General features: G+C 35.8%; 1 protein-coding gene across 3 annotated transcripts in view; it reads right to left on the reverse strand.

The window, feature by feature from the left end:
• Positions 1-20,467, reverse strand: part of RNF19A (ring finger protein 19A, RBR E3 ubiquitin protein ligase) — a 79,388-nt gene that overhangs the window by 32,485 nt on the left and 26,436 nt on the right. For 2 of the 3 annotated variants that reach the window (XM_027849963.1, XM_027849961.1), the window contains exon 3: positions 13,960-14,107. The exons of the other annotated variant lie outside the window; for it this stretch is intronic. The gene's annotated coding sequence lies outside the window, so the exon portion shown is untranslated. The remainder of the gene's footprint in view (positions 1-13,959; positions 14,108-20,467) is intronic. 3 annotated transcript variants of the gene reach the window in all.

Here is a 20,467-nt window from a genome sequence, read left to right on the forward strand (position 1 = left end):
GAATGCAGATCGAAGCATACTATTTGCTATTTTTTTTCTTCTGTTGTGTTTCATTTTCTCTTTCTTGTGGTTCCTCCTATTGGTTCTAATTCTTACTTACAACATCACTAAAGTGAAAATATGTTTAATAGGAATGTATATGTATAGCCTATATCAGATTGTGGGAGGGAGAAAAGTTTAAAACTCAAAAGCTTATGGAAGTGATTGTTGATAAATTAAAATAAATTAATAAAAAAAACTGGGAAAAAAAGAATTTACATAGTTCTTTAAAGATAGCAAAATATCTAAATGCATTATCTCATTTGCTCCTCACAAAGACCCTCTAAGGTAGGTGCCATTACTATCTCCATTTTACAGATAAGGAAACTGATTTTGAGAAAAGTTAAGTGACTTTCCCAGGTCACAAAGCTAAGGAAACATCTAAGACAGGATCTGAGCTTGGTTCTGCCTAACTCCAAGTCTAGTGCTCTATAGACAAAGTTACTCCCTAGACATGGGGGGAAATCTTGTGATCTCTTTGCATCTTGTGATACATGAAGGCTCTTTCTAAAATCAATTTCCTGAAATACTAGCTTTCTGAAATCAATTCAACAATCATTTATTAAATATCTACTATGTGCCCAGTACTGACAAGGACAAAAAAGAAATAGTGTTTGCCCTCAACAAGTTTACACTTTATTAGGGAGAACAACACTGTGAATAGAAAAGTATATACAAAAATATATGCAAAGTAATTTCTAGGACTCTTGAGTCACAGCAGAAAAGATTTGCCACATCTATTCACGGTAGCAATAGTCATGCTGATTTGATTATTAATTCCTGAGCAAGAGGCAGGAAGGGGTAGAGGTGAAGAATGGTAACATTCATGCCCTTTTATTTTAAACTGTGAGCAAGTACCCGTATGGTTTCAAAACAAATTCTGGGTTTAAAGAAGAGAAACAAATATTAGGTCCACTTGCACAAATACATTGTCAAATTACATATAAAAATTATCCTGAAACTCAGAGTTATCCCATGATCTGGTCACCACCAGTTTTGCTAAATTTTGTTTTTATGAACTATACAAACCCTCCACACCCCAGCTAGTAACTGCTTTCCTTACCATTCCCTAAATATACCATATGCATTCTATATTTACGTTTATTAATCCCCCACTGTCTAAATTATCTTCTTCCATTCTCTCTAGCTATCCAAAATGAATCCCTCTCCTTCAAGGCCTATATAGTTCAAATCTTACTTCTCTCATGAAGCATCATTCTTTGATGATCAACATTGATCTTCCTCTATTCTGAATTTATAACATGTCACACTACAAAACTCTCTAATATAGTTATCATGTAATGAGGTGTATGCTATGTTACCTGTTTGTATTATATCTCCATATTAAACTGAAAACTCTTTGAAGAAAAGGTCTATGCCCTACCCAAACTTTGGCCATTTCTTAACATCTAGCACACTGCTCTGCTCAAAGTGTGTTCATATTTACTGAATAATACCACTTATTTGGAATTTAATCACATACTACCATGTGAAATCTCTCACATTGTTGTCATGTCACATTTAATAACTCCATGAAAGTGTTACTGTGATGCCTCCTCATAGCATCGAGACTAACTTAGCTCTCTCCCAATGCCCCAACCCCACCGCATCCTGATCCCCAACTCCTCCAAATAAATCTATAAAATGTACTGGACCTTCAAAGCATTCCTGATAAAATGACCAAAAGCTGAATAGAAAATTTGACATTCAAACACAAGACTCAAGAGAAGATTAAAAAGGTAAACAGTAGAGAGAAATAATAAGGGATTGAATAAGGTTTAACTGTTTATATCCTACATGGGAAGATGACACTTTTAACGCCTATGAAGGAGTTATAGAGTTTAGGAGTATAGATATAGAGGGTATGCATGGGTTTGACTTAACTATGATGGGATGATATTGTTAAGGGGTAACTAAGGCATGCACTGAACTTGTCTTTTTGAGTTCCCGTATTTTCCAGAAACACTGGATCCAGATCATGCAGGAGGCCCTGAATATGCCATGGACAAAATTCCCCCGAGCTAACATAATTTGTTGTTGCACCCCAAGCTGGATTCTCTGTGTGTCCCTGGGAGGCAATACAGGTGCCAACCAGTCTATACCAGGCTGGGATAAAACTTGTGCAACTGGGGTCCTTTGCAGATAAACAGACACTCCTACTCCTATCTTCATAGTCCAGCAGTTCCCAAGGAAAAAGAATGAGGCTTTTGCCATCATCTTGTTCCTCCCCATGGAGAGTGGCCTTGTCTTTTTTCCCCACCTTTACTGCACTGTTTCCTTTGCCATGTCACACCCCTTCCTGGTATCCCCCTCCTCCCTTTGTCCTGCTATTATAAAAATGTAAATTTCTGTAACGACTGGGAACCCTTTGGGTTCCACATGCATATTCATTTATCTTATAATAAACCTGGTTTTCACATAAGTCTTATGACACTGTGCTTGCCTACTGGCAACATCAAAAAAAAATAGGGTTAAGAGAAAGAGATGTACTGGGAAAAGGAGGAAGGGAGAGGTGTTATAAGATAAATTATCTCACATGAAAGAGCTTTTACAGTGAAGGAGAATATGGCGGTGGAGTGCAGGCAAAGCTTGAACCTTATTTTCATAAGAATTGGCTCACAGAAGGAGTAACACATCCACATGTAATTGGGTACAGAAATCTGTCATCCTACAGGAAAGTAGGAGGAGAGAGGAATAAAAGTGGAGGATTGGGGAAGGTGGTGGTCAGAAGCAAACAATTTTGAAAAGGGGCAGAGAGAAAGGGGGAGAGGGGAGAGGAAGAGGGAGAAAGAGAGAGAGAGAATATACAATGGAGGGAAATACACAGTAATCATAACTGTGAATGGGATGAACTCACCCATAAAACGGAAGTGGGTAGCAGAATCCAACAATATATGGTTTATAAAAAACAAACCTGAAGCACAGAGACACACACAGAGTAAAGGGAAAGGGCTGGAGGAGAAACTATTATGCTTAAATTAAAAAAGTAGGGGGCAGCAATCATGATCTCAAAGCAAAAGCAAAAAGTGATCTAATTAAAAGAGATAAGCAGAGAAACTACATTTTGCTAAAAGGTACCAGAGACAATGAAATAATAATATCAATACTAAACATATTTGCACCAAATACTACAGCATCCAAATTCTTAAAGTTAAGTAAGTTACAGAGGGAAATAATGAAACTATACTAGGGGGAGACTTTGCAGAACTAGATAACTCTAACTAAAAAAATAAACAAGAAAGAAGTTAAGGAAATGAATAAAATTTTAGAAAAGCTATATATGACAAACCTCTAGAGAAAACTGAATGGAATAGAAAGGAATTTAACTTTCTCAGCAGAACATGCCACCTACACAAAAACTGACCATGTATGAGGGCATAAAAAACAAAAAAGCAGAAATATTACATGCTTCCTTTTCAGATCATAATGAAATAAAAATTAAATTCAATAAAGGGCCATGGAAACAGATTGAAAATTGAAAACTAAATAACCTAATCCTAAAGAATGAGTGGGTCAAAGAACAAATCAAAGAAACAATAAATAATTTCATTAAAGAGAATGACAACAATGACAACATACCAAAATTTATGAGATTCAGCCAAAGCAGTACTTAAATTTATCATCTCTAAACACTTACATCAATAAAATACAGAAATAACAGATCAATGAATTGGGCATGCAACTAAAAAAAACTAGAAAAAGAATAAATTTGAAATCCCAGTTAAATGCCAAATTGGAAATCCTGAAAATCAAAGGAGAGATTAATAAAATTGAAAGTAAGAAAATCATTGAACTAATAAATAAAACTAGGAGCTAATTTTATGAAAAAAAAAATAGAATAGACAACTGGATTTAAAAAAAGAACAAAATACCAGTATCAAAAATGAAAAGGGTAAATTCACTACCAACGAGGATGAAATTACATCAATTATTAGGTGTTATTTTGCCAATAAATCTAAATAGGCGCCAATAAATCTAAAAATCTAAGTGAAAGACATGAATATTTATAAAAATAGAAATAGTCCAGATTAACAGAAAAGAAATAGAATAATTAAATAACCCTATCTTAGAAAAATTGAACAAACCATAAATGAACTCCCTAAAAAAAAATCCCCAGGACCAGATCGATTCACAAGTGAATTCTACGAAACATTTAAAGAACAACTGATTCCAATACCATATAAGCTATATTAAAAAAAAAAAGGAAAGTAGGAACCCTTCCAAATTCCTTTTACAGCACAAATATGCTGGTGTTATCTTAACCAAGAAGAGCAAAAACAGAAAGAAAACTATAGATCAATTTCCCTAAAGAATACAGATGCAAACAGTTTAAATAAAATACAAGCAAGGAGATTAAAGCAATATATAACAATTTAATATATATAATACATAAAAGGATCATACACTATGACCAGGTGAGATTTATAGCAGGAATTCAGGGCTAGTTCAATATTAGGATAATTATCAGCATAACTGACCATATCAATAAAAAAAATCCAGCAGATATCATATGATTATCTCAATAAATGCAGAAAAAGCTTTTGACAAAAAACCAAAAAACCAAAAAACAAACCAACACCCATTCCTTGCAAAAACACTAGAATGCACAGGAATAAATGGAACTTTCTTTCAAATGATAAGTGGTATCTATTTAAAACCATCAACAAGCACTATTTGTAATAGGGATAAGCTAAAAGTCTTCTCAATAAGATCAAGGGTAAAGCAAGGATGCCCATTATCACCACCACTATTATTCACTACTGTACTAGAGATGCTAGCTAAAGCAGTAAGAGAAGATAAAGAAATTGAAGGAATTAAAACAGGCAACAAGGAAACAAAATTACCAGTCTATAATACTTAAGAGAATCCTAGAGAATCAACTAAAAAACTAGCTGAAATAATTAACAACTTTAGCAAAGTTGAAGGATATAAATGATAAACCCACATAAATCATTAGCATTTCTATATATTACCAAGAAAGTCCAGCAGTAATAGACAGAAAGAGAAATTCCATTAAAAACAAAAAAACTGCAGACAATATAAAATACTTGGGAATCTACCTGCCAAGACAAACTCAGGAACATTATATGAACACAATTATAAAATACTTCTCATATAAATAAAGTCAGACCTCAACTAGAAAACAGTAATTGTTCATGGGTAGGCTGAGCCAATATAATAAAAATGACAATTCTGCCTAAATTAATTTACTTATTCGGTGCCATACCAATCAAACTACCAAAAATGTATTTTGTAGAACTAGAAAAAATATTAACAAAAGGTCAAGAATATCAAGGGAATTAATGGAAAAAAATGTGAAGGAAGGTGTCCCAGTGGTACCAGATCTCAAACTGTAATATAAAGCAGTAATAATCAAAACCATCTGGTATTGGCTAAGAAATACAAATCAAGGAATAGATTAGGTAAATCAATGGAATAGATAAGGTATATAATCATATAATAATTTAATGTTTAATAAACCCAAAAATCCAAGCTTTGGCAACAAAAACTCATTCTTTGACAAAAGTTGCTGGGAAAACAGGAAAACAGTATGGCAGAAACCAGGTATAGACCAACATCTTACACCATATATCAAGATAAGATCCAAACGCGTACATGGAGTTAGACATAGAAGGTAATACCACAAACAAATCAGGAGTAGGAAATAGTTTACCTCTCAGATCTATGAAGAAGGGAAGAATTTAGGACCAAAAAAGAGATAAAGAGCATTACAAAATGTAAAATGAATGATTTTGATTATATTAAATTAAAAAGGTTGTGCCAAAACCAAGACAATATTAGAAGGAAAGAAGAAATCTGGTGAAAAATTTTTACAGTAAGTGTGTCTGATAAAAAGTGCCTCATTTCTCATATAGAGAACAGAACAGAATTTATAAAAATGTAAGTCATTTCCCAAATGATAAATGGTCAAAGAACATGAACAGAAAGTGTGCAAAGTAGTCAAAGCTATCAATAGTCACATGAAAAAATGCTCTAAATTACTAATGATTACAGAAATGAAAACTAAAACAACTATCAGGTACTACCTTACATCTATCAGATTGGCTAATATGACAGAAAAAGAAAATGATAAATGTTGGAGGGGATGTAGGAAAATTGTACTGTTCGTGGAGTTGTGAACTGATACAAGCATTATAGAGAGCAATTTGGAACCATGCCTAAAGGACTATAAATCTGTAAACACCCTTTGACCCAGCAATACCACCACTAGGTCTGTATCCCAAAGAGATTTGAGGGGAGAGAAAAAGTAAAAGGACCTATATGTACAAAAATATTTATAGCAGTTTTTTTTGTAGTAGCAAAGAATCAGAAATTGAAGAAATCATCAACTGCGGAATGGCTGAACAAGTGGTGGTATATGATTGTGATGGAATACTATTGTGCTATAAGAAATGACAAGCAGGATGCTTTCAGAAAAAGCATGAACTGAAACAATGACGTGAGCAGAACAAGAATATTGTACACAGTGACAGCAATATTGTACAATGATCAACTGTCTTCACAGTTCTTCACAGAAGCTATTCTCAGCAATACAATGATCCAAGACAATTCCAAGGAACTCACGATAAAAAATGCTATCCACTTCCAGAGAAAGAACTGATGGAGTCTGAAAGCAGATAAAAGCATACTATTTTTCACTTTTTTTTTGCTGTGTTTTCTTTCACAACATGACCCATATGGATATATGTTTTGCATCTATAACACATTTATAACCTATATTAAACTGCTTGCCATTTCAGGAAAGGGGGAGGAAAGAGAGGAAGAGAATTTGGAACTTAAAATTTTAAAAAATTTTTTAAAAGAATGTTAAAATTTTTTTTTATGTGTAATTGAAAAAAATAAAAATAAAATGCACTGGACTGAATGCTAGGTGGGAAATCCAAGACAAAAAAAATTACAGTGAGTCATATGTCCATCTCTGGATGGCATAAGGAGAAAAACAGAGGTATGGAAACTGGTGATGAAATCCAGTTATGGGCATATAGTGGTAAACATTCCTACTCAGGGAGAGGCTATATACCAGTGCAAGAAGTCCCTGATTCAGGAGTAGCTAGGTGGCACAGTGGACACAGCACTGGCCCTGGGGTCAGGAGGACTTGAATTCAAATGTGACCTCAGATACTTACTAGCTGTGTGAGCCTGGGCAAGTGACTTAACCCTGACTGCCTCAAAAAAAAAAAAAAGTCACCGATTCAGCAAAGAGGGGCTTAAATTTGAGTAAGGTGAAGAAACAGGTGCCAACTCACATCTGTCACTCACTATAAAGCTTCAGGTCACACATCCAGGTCAGACTAAGGAGACCCAAGCCAAGGAGTGCCTTCAGGATAAGAGGTGGTCTTGGGTCCTAGGTTGTATACCAAGCAAGAAGCAATTCTAGGAGCAAGCAGCAGCTATGTGGCTTGGACTCCTGAGGTAGAGCAGTTTCAAGTCCGGTCTGAAACTTGCATTAGAATAATTAGGGCAGAATCCCAGAGCTCTGTCACTCTAAACTAGTAGAGTTTCCCAGCTAGCTGACATTGGCTGAGTGCAGCAGCAATCTACTGCCACTGCCAACCAGTGGCAAGCCCACAAAATTGTTTAGCAGATCCAAATGCAGGTCAGGAACCTGCAGATCACAGACTAGGGGGACAACAATTAGATTTTGCCCTGGAAAATGCAACACTCAATACCCCAAGAAAACAACAAGAGGATAGGCCCAGAAATTCCCTCCAGAAATGTGCAGAGCCTGGTCCTAACAACAAATCTGAAATCAAGAATTAAGATGGAAGATGAACATACAAAAGAAAAAAAAAAAAGAAAAAAGAATCTCACAATAAAAAGCCATTACAGTGAAAGGGACGCTCAAGACATAAACCTAAAAGAAAATTACTCCAAAACACCTGAAAACTTCAGAGACAAATACATCTTGGGCATAAATTCAACTAGATTTCTAAAAATTATTAAGCAAGAGTTAAATTTGTTTAAAAAACAAATGAAGTGGGAGCACTAGAAGAAAAATTGTACAAGAAATAAGAGTCAAACAAGAAAGAATTGGAAAAGAGATTAACAACTTGGCACAACAAATATACATGGAACAAACTCCCTAAAAATTAAATGGACTAAATAGAAGCTAATTACTCTATGAAACAAGAAATCCTAAAAGTGAAAAGGATGGAAAAAATAGAATATAACATATTTTGTAATAGAAAAGGATGGAAAAAATAGAATATAAGATATTTTGTAGTAAAAATAAATGAATTAGAAAATAGATTGAGGAAAGAAAATTTAAGAACCATTAAGCTGCGTGAAAGCCTTGACTAAAAGGGTTAAGACAATCTCAAAAAGTCATAAAACTACCCAGATCCCTTGGAACTAGAGAGCAATGTGTAAATAAAAGAGAATCCACCAGACATAAGAACTCTCAGGAACATTATAACCAAAATCCAGAGTTTGTTGGTCAAAGAAAAAATTAAGTAGCCAAAAAGAAAAAATTTAAGTACCAAAAAGGACAGTCTGAATTACACACAATTTAATGGAACTTGGAATATGATATCTTAGGAAAGTTATAGTATATGGCTTTCAACTATGAATAATTTACCTGGCAAACTGTGTATAATCCCACAGAGAAAAGAAATGGACCTTTAATTACATAAAGTAATTAGTAAAAAATGTCAAACTCAAATAGAAATGGATTCCCGTCCGCATACTGACTTAGAAAACCACATTATCTGTGTTATATCATGAAAATTTCATTTTGTTAAACATTTCTTAGGAGTTTATTTTGACACCTCTAATATAGAGGACTTCTAAGTATTCCTGATGAAAAGACCAGATCTGGTTGCAGAGAAACTCTTAAGTGTAAACCCAGGAGTATAGAGAATCATGGGTTAAATACCTACATTCTAATGTGGGAAGATGATACATCTGTCCCTCTGAACTCCATCATCACTACAGGTCATAGAGAGAGTCTAATTAGACAGATGCCCTAGAGAGATGTCTAATTAGACAGATCATGTCTTGATGAGCTTAAAAAGAATGGAAAGGGAAAGATATGTTGTAGGGAAAAGTAAGAGTAAAGTTAGGAAAAATTATCTCAGATAAATGGGGCACACAAGAAGTCTATACAATAACTAGTCAAAGAAAGAAAGAATACATACACACACACACACACACACACACACACACACACAGAACTGGAAACAGAAATACACTGCTCAACAGAAAGAGAAGGTGGAGCAGTGGGAATAAGAGGGAAGAGTAGATTAAGGGAGGAATTAATCCTAAATGAAGAAAGGAAGGGTGTACAAAAATATTTACAGCAGCTCTTTTTTCAGTGTCAAAATATTCTAAACTGAAGGGTGTCCATTAACTGGAGAATGGTTGAATAAGTCACAGTATATAAATGTGATGAAATACCATTGTGCTATAAGATATAATGAAGGGGAGGTTTCTCTGAAATCTAAGATGACTTTATGGACAGATGCAGAGCAAAATGAGCAGAATCAGGAGAATGCAAACAACTCTGATCAGCATGATGATCTACCATGATTCCAGAGAACTCATGATGAAACATGCTTATCTACTTCCTTATAGAAAGGTGAAAGATTCAGCACAGAATAAGAATTATTCTTTTCAACAAAGCCAATGAGCAAATTTGCTTTGCCTGACTATACATGTTTGTAACAGGAGTTTATTTTTCCTTTCATTCTCAATTGGGGCATAATATAGGCTGAAGGGGAAAAAAAGGGGATTTTTGCTAACTGAAAATTTATTTTTTTTTAAAAAGGTTTAAAAAAAAAAAGCACCAAATTCTACCAAGCTGGAAAGTTTTCAAATTCAGTCCCAGAGACTGCTGGCTGAAGACTAGTCTACCTAATTATAAAGAGGCTTATTCCTAGTAGCTCAGATAATGAATTCTTTGGCCAAAGCAATCATAACAAAAACATAAACATCACAACAAAAACATAAAAAGGCCTGCAAAAGCCCTTTCTGTTTCAGCAGTGATAACAGAGGCAGAATAGTGGTACACGGATGGAAGGTACTAAGTACAATTCAGTGTTCAGACTAGCTGTAAACATCTTTACTAGTAATAGTTCTATCCAGTTCAAACAAGTTTAAACCTAACTAGTTCAATCCAGTTTACACTACTTCAAATCAGGAGTATAACAGGTTCAAACCAGTTCAGTCAGGTTCAAACCTGGGTAAGTACCTAAGTGCCTACATCTCTAAGTACCTATACACCTAAGTATCTAATTAACTAATTACCATTGCATCTAATTGTATAAATAATTACCCAAGTGTCCACATCTCTAAGTACCTACACACCTAAATATCTAATTAACTAATTACCTATGTACCCAAGTAACTATATAAATAATTACCTAAGTACCTAAATGCCTAATTACCTAGTACCTAATCCCTAATTACGGCAGGTAGGCAGCATAATAGTAGCTAGTAGATAGAGTGCTGGGGCTGAAGGTAGGAAGACTAATCTTCCTAAGTTAAAATTTGGCCTCAGACACTTACTAGCTATGTGACCCTGGGCAAGTCACTTAACCGTGTACGCTTTAGCTCCTCATCTGTCAAATGAGTTGGAGAAGAAAATGGTAAAGTACTCCAGTATTTTTGCCAAGAAAACCTCAAATGGGGTCATGAAAAATAATAACACAAACAATAATAATAATAAATGATTCCTTAATAAATGCCTAAGCCCCTAAACTTAAGTACCTAGTTATCTACATACTTTTCTAACTAATTGCCTAATTACTGAATTAAGGTCAGATCTTCTTCCAATGACCAACATATATTACTAAAGAAGTGAACCATATAAACACTGACATTCTCTATATAAGTGGAACTAAAAGACACAAGGAAGTTGAGATTAAATTAAAAGATGGATCACAGGTTTTCTTTGCAGACAACAAATAAGGGAACTGTACCTAAAAGTAACCATGAGACACTCAATCATCTCCTGCTGCTCTTGAACATGGGTGAAAAGAGTGCTATGAAGATAAATGCAATGAATGCTCCACCATCTGAGGAAAAGAAATGCTATGAAGGACACAATATATCATACAAACTAAGTCAGAACCTACAACTTAGTATTAAATCACTTGATGCAAAGATGGGCATGGGAGTATAGTTAGAAAAAAAAAAGTCGTAAAATATGGTTTCAAAAACGAAGAGACCAAAGGTTTTAGATTCTTCAGAAGCCTCACACTTTTCTATGATAGAATACATTCTACAAGAAACAGGAAGAAATCACTAGATATAGGTAAGCACCAAACGTCACCAAAAAATAGACCTCTAAATTGATAGGAAATAAAAAGTTAACCAATGTCAGAATACTTTTAATATAACATTAACATCATCATCATCACTACCATTTATTTTATACTTTCAGGTTTACAAAATGCTTTACATGATTATTTCATATGATCCTTATAACGACCCTGTGAGGTAAATGCTACTACTATTTCTTTTTTACAAATGAAGAAAGGATTCAAATTCAGGTCTCCTCCTGACTTCCAAGTCCAGCACTCTACTGTATCACCTACATCATTTATATCACCAGCTGTGCATATATACACTATCAACTTTTTAAACAAAAGGTAAAAAAATAAACAACAAATTGGAACGATAAAGACACGATATAGAGTGAAATTAGATCAGCTCCACGCTGACTAAATAAAGCTATTATTGCTTAACAGTGGGAAATGGATAAAGGAAAAGACATTGATCAGACTACCAGGCACATAATAAATTCGTAATAAAGACTTGTTGACAAACTACCACCATTTCTCATTGATAAAGCAACTGCTTATCATGAATTCATGATCTAAGCTACTAGGAATAAGCCTCTTTATAATTAGTTAAAGGAAAACAAAAAAAGAGGCAGCCAAAATAGTTCAAAAACTGTCTCAGCATCTCTTTACCAAGAGGGGAAATATGGCAGCCAAGGGGAACAATGTTTTAGGATGGAAACTCATCTGCAAAACGGTACTGATCCCCCAATACTTAAATAGTCAAGGGATATGAATAGTAAGTTTTATTTTTTTTTCTTTTTTTTTTGGTGAGGCAATCAGGGTTAAGTGACTTGCCCAAGGTCACACAGCTAGTGAGTGTAATGTGTCTGAGGCCAAATTTGAACTCAGGTCCTCCTGACTCCAAGGCCAGTGCTCTATAGACTGCGCCACCTAGCTGCCCCAATAGTATGTTTTCAAAGGAAGTAATGCATACAACAAACTATAACATGAAATAATACTCCAAATCACTAATAAAAGAAATGCAAAGTAGAACAGCTGAGTTTTTACTACATGGTCATCACACAGGCAAAGATGATAAGAGATAAAAATAGTAAGTATCAGAAAGGCTACGGAAGTTACACTATGTTGTTGTTGGAGCTCTGAACTGGTCCAACTGTTGTGGAAAACAATGTGGAATAATAAATAACAAAGTTACTCCTTGATCAAGCAATACCACTACTAGGCAAAGTCAGACAATTGGAGAGGTCCCATATATACAAAAACATTTATAGCTGCACTTTTTGTGGTAGCAAAGAAATGGAAACCAAGTGGCTGTGCAAATGATTAAGGAATCACTAAAGAAATTGTGTATGAATGTAATGGGATATTAGTGTGCCTTAAGAAATCACAAATATGAAGAATTCAAAGTGACCTGGGCAGACTTGCATGAACTGAGACAGCACAAATTGTGGAAAACCAAGAAAATAATTTACACAATGACCACAATGTAAAGAAAACACTGGAAGATGTCACAACTTTGATAAATACAAAGACCAATTATGATTCAGGAGACTGATGGTGAAATACTTCTCCTCCTCTCTTATTAGAGGAGAGATGGTGGACTCTGGATAGGTATAAAATGAGGCTTATATGTTGTATAACAAGGCCAATGTTTCAGTTTTTTTATTTAACTATAACTCTCTGTTATGAGAGATGGTTCTACTGGGGAAGGAGGGAGAGATAGTACTCGGAAATGACAGCAACGTAAAGTATCGACAAAACATTTTTTTTAAAAACACTACAGAGGATAGTAAAAGATTATGGGAAGTACTATTTCATAAAACAGTAAGGAGTACAGGAAGGGAAAACAAAATTTACAAAAGCCCGACATGAGACCAAATTAAACCAGATCATCTCAAGACTTGCAGGGATAAAACTAAGAGGACTAATAGATGAAAAATGGCAGAAATGTGTCAGTATTTCTATACGATTTTCACCACTGATGACAGCAAAACTTCCACATTTGTACCCTAACATCTCAGTGCCCAATATATCATATGAGGAAGTGTAAATGGCACAAAATACTGAGACAGGAAGAAAAACTGAACCATACCCAGTACACACATAAGAAATCTATGCTGAAAGTGAGAATTTTAAAAGCCCTGAGTACATTTTTCAAGATATCTGAAAGAGGGGAAGATAGATAACAGATGATTGGAAGGAGAAAATCACCTATGGCAACATAATTGAAAGAGGGATATAGAAGACATCAACTATATATGCCTACTTTTTCATCCCTATAAAATCTTAATGAAAATGATACACACACACACACAAACATACACACACACTCTGAGATTATCTCTGATGACAATATGACAAAAGAGATAGACTTTCAAAAATAACTGCTATATAGTAGGTGACATCTTCATAGTCATACAACTGACTAAAAGGTACAAATAATATCTCCACTGCATTTTTAACATTCACTGGCAATTTTTTTAAAAATAGCATTCAATTCAACAGAATAAAATGCAGACTTTAAAGGCTCTCCTCCAAAGTGTCTCCCATATGCTAAAGTCAAACAAGATTCCTTGAAATATGCAACAAATAAGTATATTTAACAATCCTCTGATTATTAAAAGAGGCATAAAACAGGGAGACATATGCTCACCAAAGGTGTTTGTCACTGTCATGGAGGATGTCCAGCACAGAGTCCAAATGGAAAGGAATTCCCTATGGATGGTGAGGTCCTCCAGATGCTCCTGTTTGCAGGTGACATTGTGTTGATTACATCAAGCCCGGGAACACTGCTGAGCCTCCTAAATGAGATTCACAATCACTCAAGAGTTCAGCCTAACTATCCACATAGGAAAAAAGCAAGTGGATGGAGGATGTTTATTGTCCAAACTATTATATATAGTAGAATGGAGAGACCACAGAACTGGTCCATCAGTACCTCCATCTTAGATAGACATCACTAAGGACAATGAGCTAGGTCCAAAACTGAAGAAGTGGAAACTCATAGGATAGACTGCCTTTGGGAAACTGTATAGTGTTTTTCATAAACTTAAGCTTCTGCCTGAAACAAAAACCTAACTCTTAACACTAATATTTTAGTAGCTATGCTATGTGACTCTGAGTCATGGAATACCCATAGCTTCTGAAGAATCAAAATCTGAGGCCACTCAAACAGCAATGGAGAAATACACTGTGAGAATGGGTAGGTTGCACCATATTTCCAATAAATAATAACACATAAGAATCCTGGTAAAAGTTCACAGAGATATATGATTGGAAAAGGAGATTGACTGGTTATGTAGTGAAGGGAAGGATAACAACACACCTATGTGCTGCACTAAGTTTCCTACATAATGTCAAGGGATCAAGAACAAAGTCCCCAGCACGTGGACTTCTCTGGAAGATTTATAGGGCATTAGCAAGAGTCATATATAGCATGGATGGAATGTGATCTGTACCACTGGAGAAGTACCTACAATGATGAGATCACAGATGAATTACAGGATGGAAGTACATAGTTTAAAGAAGCCAGGGGAAAGTATAATCAATTTGGAAATATTTCTACCAAACATGGTTAAAACTAAAGTTTTATATATTAAAGTATAAGCTTTAGTTATCTGGAAAACTAGTTTGTATGGGCCTCATTATTTGATGCATATAGCTTAAGTCTTTCAAAGAATTTTCACATATTAATTATTAGCAAACTATGTTCCCTCCCTTGAATCTCATCTATCCCTATGGCTTTGTGACTTTTTTGAAAATCCCAAATCCATATATTCTCTGCCCTCAGTTTAATCCTAAATCTTTTAACCATCTGCCATCAAGGAAGGTTGTGAGCTGTATCATTGGAGAGAACTCCTCAGTGGATAAGATCTCAGATTCATCTGAGTAGTTCAACACCTCAACATGTTTGCAACTCAACCTATAAAACTATCCTTCCTCTTACCTTCTCTATTTCTGTACATGATGCAATTCCCAGTGATGCAGACCTGAAACCTTATGCTCTTTGCTCTTCCTCATCACCCAAATTTCAATTACTTGCCAAATCCAATCAATTAATTATATCTTTATACTCTCTCCAATCAGCCTTTTTCCTCTCAAATCATGCTGCCACAACCATAGCTCAGGCACTCTCACCTCTACATTACTATAATGGCATTCTAATTGGCCTCATTATTTCCCATCTCTTCTCTTCAAATCATCTTTCACAAAGCTGCCAAAATAATTCTCCTAAAAGTACAGGTCTTATCATATTACTTCCCTACTCAAAAACCTTCAGTTATTTCCCCTTGCCTATGGGGGGAAACCCTTGGTCTGGCAAGGTAAGCCTTCCATAATATAGTTTCAACCTTACAGTCTTATCTCCAAAAGAGTCAGTGTAGAGCAGAAGATAGGGAAGACATGTCATTCTTGGCTCAAGTCATTCTTCTGACCCATACTGGCTTGAGTGACTTGTCACTTAAAATCACAGTATCCCAGGCAACTCCTTTAAGACTATAAACTGCAGAGCAAGTAGAGTATATAATCTCACCGGGAGTTACTTACACAAAGTTGCCTACCTACGAAATCATAGGTCTAGATAAAAACACAAAAATGTACAAGGTACAGTGCCTGTCACCAAGGATACAACATATAGACAAATAAATATAAGGTAATTTGAAGAGAAAGACATCATTTACATAAATAGAGGGATAGCAAGAAAGACTTTGTACAGGAGGTATGTAAAGAAACTAAGAATTATAAGAAGTGAAGATGAAATGGAGTATATTTAAGTTATATTTAAGTATTATTTAGGTCTGGAGAATAAAGAGAAAGAAGCTGGAAAGCTCCAGGCCCATGCCTGGGGTCAACCCCCAAGCCAGGAAAATACCCCTTCCCTCTCATTTTCATCCATAGGAATTCTCTTCCTTGCAGTCTTAGTTCAGATATCACCTCCGGAAGACTTCCCTGATCCCCTAAGGCTGAAAGTAATTATCCTCCTTCTCAAATTGTCCTAGGGCACTTTGTCAGGATCTCTATTTTGCTATTACAGTTTATTTACATCACATTTATTTGTATAAATGTTTCATTTCCCCTGTAAGACTGTAAGATCCACGTGATCAGGGATTTTAAAATCATGGTGTAATGGAAAGAACACTGGCTTTGGAGTTAGAGAACTTGAATCCAAATCCTGCCTCTGCTACTACATGACCATAGGCAAATTACTTCACTTGACTAGGACCAGTTTCCTCATCTGTAAAATGAAGGGGTAGGAATAGGTGACCTCTAATGATCCTTCCAGATCTAAATTCTATGTATGAGGTACAAAACAAAATACTATGTGAGGTTTAAAGAGGAAGGTCATCATTACCAAAGGGGGATCAAAGAAAGTTTCATGGAGGAAGTGGTATTTGAATTGGCCTTTAAAGAACAGACAATTTAGTCAGTCAACTAAGTTTGTACTACATGCCAGGCAATGTGCTAAGAAGCACTGGGCTATGTAATCAAGAGGCAGCCAGGCTCAGTGAGGAAAAGACAACTGAAAGACTGAGAAAGGAGGTTTAAGATGAAAGCCAAAACAGAGTGGAGGGGATAGGTAGCTTGGGGGGTGGGGTGGGGTGGAGAAAAGAACCAAGGGGAATGGGAATAAGGGTGTAGTTAGTGGGGGATGGAGAACGAGGTTTGGACAATGGTAATCAGTGGTTCAGAATCATGGGGATGGGGTGAGTATGACAGGGTGCACGTAGGTTAATAACTGAAGAATGAGCTCAGGTAGGTAATCTGTTCTCGAGTAGGCTTGTCCCAGAACATCAGTCAGCTGTGTGTGGCTGGAAAAGGGGTGGTGGAGTGGTGGTAGTGACGAAGGACAATTCCTGGAGACTGATGGAAGGAAGGGCACAGGAAAGGCAGATCCTGTAAAATTGTAGGTGGCCTGAGAGGATACCTTCCTAGAGTGTGAAAGAAGAGCTTGGGCAAGGCAGGAGAAATTTCAAGAGAATAAAGAAAAAGAAGGCATTCCACATACATCTTCTAAACAAAGACACACAGGGAAAGACAAAGACATGCAGGAAAATTACAGGATGTATTTAGAGAATAAAAATTGGTCCAATTTGGTAAAAGTACTTAAACTATAGTAATGTAAAATAAGGTTAGAAAAGCAGGGTGAAGGCTGGCTGGAAATGAGGTTGCCAAGGACTCCTACTTGCTATTCCTCATACGTGATACTCCATTTCCTATCTCTGTGCTTTTGAGCTGCCTTCTATCTGTGGAATGCTCTCCCCTCCTCACCTCTATGTTCTGGCTTTCTGGCTTCCTTCAAGTCTCTGTTCAAATCCTACCATCTGCAAGAGGCGTTTCTTGATCCTTTCCTCCACTGCTGCTGTTTTCCCTCTCAGATTACCCCCAATACACTGTGTTATGTGTAGTTTGTATGTGTGTGGTTGTATATTACATGTTATCTCCACCATTAGAATGTAAGCACTTTGACAGCAGAAACTGTCCCTTACTTTGTATCCCTTGAAATCTTACCAGTGCCTGGCAGATAAGTGTTAATAAATAAAATACCTGCTGATTGACAGACAAGGTAAAGAAACATGAACTCCACATAAAGAAAAGAATGCAACAAAAGGTGAAGGACTAAAAGTGGGCAAGTAAGAAAACGAAGCCCTCTAAAAGCACCAGAGGAAGGAGAGACTATTAAAAGCTAGAGGAGGAGGGGTGAAGGGTCACCACCAAGAAAGGATCTACTGATGATAACTGACAAAACCTCTGTGAAATGGTGTTTGACAAGGCAAAAAGAATAGTTTCTAAAACTGAATCCTAAGCTACATATAGACAGTAGGGTACATAGACCACATGTGAACTAAGAATCCTTGGCAAACACATATATGGAACAAAAGAGACTCAAAATGGCAGAAAGAGATAGAGCAGGATGTAATAATGCATGTCTTTGTTCTTTCCTTGTGTGTCTTTGTTTAGAACAAGGCTGAAGGTCAATCAAGAGCTGAGAGAAGCTTGAGGCAGAGACAAATAAGAAGCTAATGAAATATTCTAGGTAAGAGGTGATGAGGGGCCTGAACTAGGGTAGTAGTGAAGAAGAGGTATATCCAAAAGATGTTATAGAGTTAAAAATAACAAGACTTGACCACTATTGGGTATGTGAGGTGAATGAGAGAAAGGAACTGAAGATAACAATAAAGTTGTGAACCTAAGCAACTGAAATATAACTGTGTTCTTGATAGAAGTTTGGAAGAGGTGTGATTGCAGGGGGAAGGAAGAAATAATGGGTTTCTGCTTTGGATAAAGTAAAGTTGAGATGTCAATGGGACACACAATTCAGAATGTCTAACAAGAAGCTTATGATGAAGAATTAGACTGAGAGCCGAGAATTAGTCTGAGAAACCAGGGCTCAATATCTAGATCTAGGAGCTATCTGCATAGAGATGGTAATTGAACTTGGGAAGTGATGAAAGAATTTAAAAGGAAAAAGAGAAGAGGGATGTAGACAGAGCCTTAGGGTATATCCATAATGCATGGACAAGATGTGGATGATGATCAAAGGTCTGACAGGTAAAAGAACTAGAAGGTGCATATGTGTGTGTGTGTGTGTGTGTGTGTGTGTGTGTGTGTGTGTAAGAGAGACAGAGAAAGAAACAGCAGGCAGGCAGAGAGAGAAGGAAACATAATAATAATAATAATAATAATACTAATAGCACCTAATGCTTAAATATCACTTACTATGTGCCAGACAATGTGCTAAGCACTTTACAATTATTTATTTCATTTGATCCTCACAACAACCCTAGGAGGTAGGTGCTATTATTACCCCCATTTTACACTTGAAGAAACTGAGGTAGGTAACATAAAGACTAAGAAGAGGCCATTAAATTTGACAATTAAGAGATCACTGGTATTTTAGAGAAAGCTCGATCAGCTTTCTTCAGCTTAGAAGAAAGGAGTAATCGGTGGCACTGAACATAAACGACTTTTTAAGGAGTTTGACTCAGAAGGAGAGAACAAGGATGTTACCTAGAAGGTATTATTAGATCTAAGAAGTTTTCTTTTTTTTTTAAGGCTAGAAAAGACTTCAATATGCATATAGGCAGTAGGAAGGAAGGAGGGAAGGGAAGGGAAGGGAATAAGAATTTGATTTAGTACCTTTATGTGCCAGGCACTGTGCTAAGCACTTTTTTGTTTTGTTTTGTTTTACAAACATCTCATTTGTGCCTCACAACATTCCTGTGAGGTAGGTGCTATTATTATCCCCACTTTAGAGCTGAGGAAACTGAGGCAAACAGAGGTTAAGAGACTTGCCCAACATCCCAATAGTTAGTATTGCCTGATACCAGATTTGAATTTAGGTATTTCCTGACTCCAGATCCAGTGCTCTAACCACTGTGTGAAATGACAACCTGCTGTATGAAATGACAAAAGGGGAAGTTTTAGAGAAACCTGAAAAGACTTGCATAATTGATGCAAAGTGAAGTGAGAACTAGGAGAACAATTTATAGAATAGCAACATTTTAAAGACACATTTAACTTTGAAAAACTTAAGAACTCTGACAAATCACAATTCCCAAAGACTTATACTATCCACTTCCTGATAGAGAAATGGACTCAAGATGCAGAAAAAAATCAAACACTAGACACAATCAATGTGGGACTTTGTTTTGCTTGACATATTTGTTATACAGAGATTTAATTTTTCTTTTTTCCAATGGGAAGGGGGCTTGGCAGAGAAAATAAATGCTTGTTAACTGGGGGAAAAACAAGGAAGAAAAATAGGTCAATGAAACACTATCCTTTCCTTCAGCTAATATCACTTAGAAGAGGAACCATTTTTATCACACCAATATATGAACACATATACACACACAAGCTTAGTACAAATTTACCACACAGTATAAAAAATACCAATGTACATGAAGTTCAGAAAACCAATTAGAACATAAAAGGAATTTAATTATAAACCTGGGTTTTCTTCAAAATACTGCTGGATATTTATGTATTCTAACAACTTATGAATAATTTTACTTGTCTCAGTCTAGACATTTATCCTGAATTGCAGTGGAATTGAAACATAATTGTAGTTTCAATCAGTTTGAGACTTTGGTAACTTTTAAAATGGTTATGTTCAACTGAGTATGACAGTCAGATTTTGAATTTAAATCACAAATAGTATC

This window comes from Vombatus ursinus, unplaced genomic scaffold (assembly GCF_900497805.2).
Source record: "Vombatus ursinus unplaced genomic scaffold, bare-nosed wombat genome assembly UNPS02008961.1, whole genome shotgun sequence".
Taxonomy (NCBI): Eukaryota; Metazoa; Chordata; class Mammalia; order Diprotodontia; family Vombatidae; genus Vombatus; species Vombatus ursinus.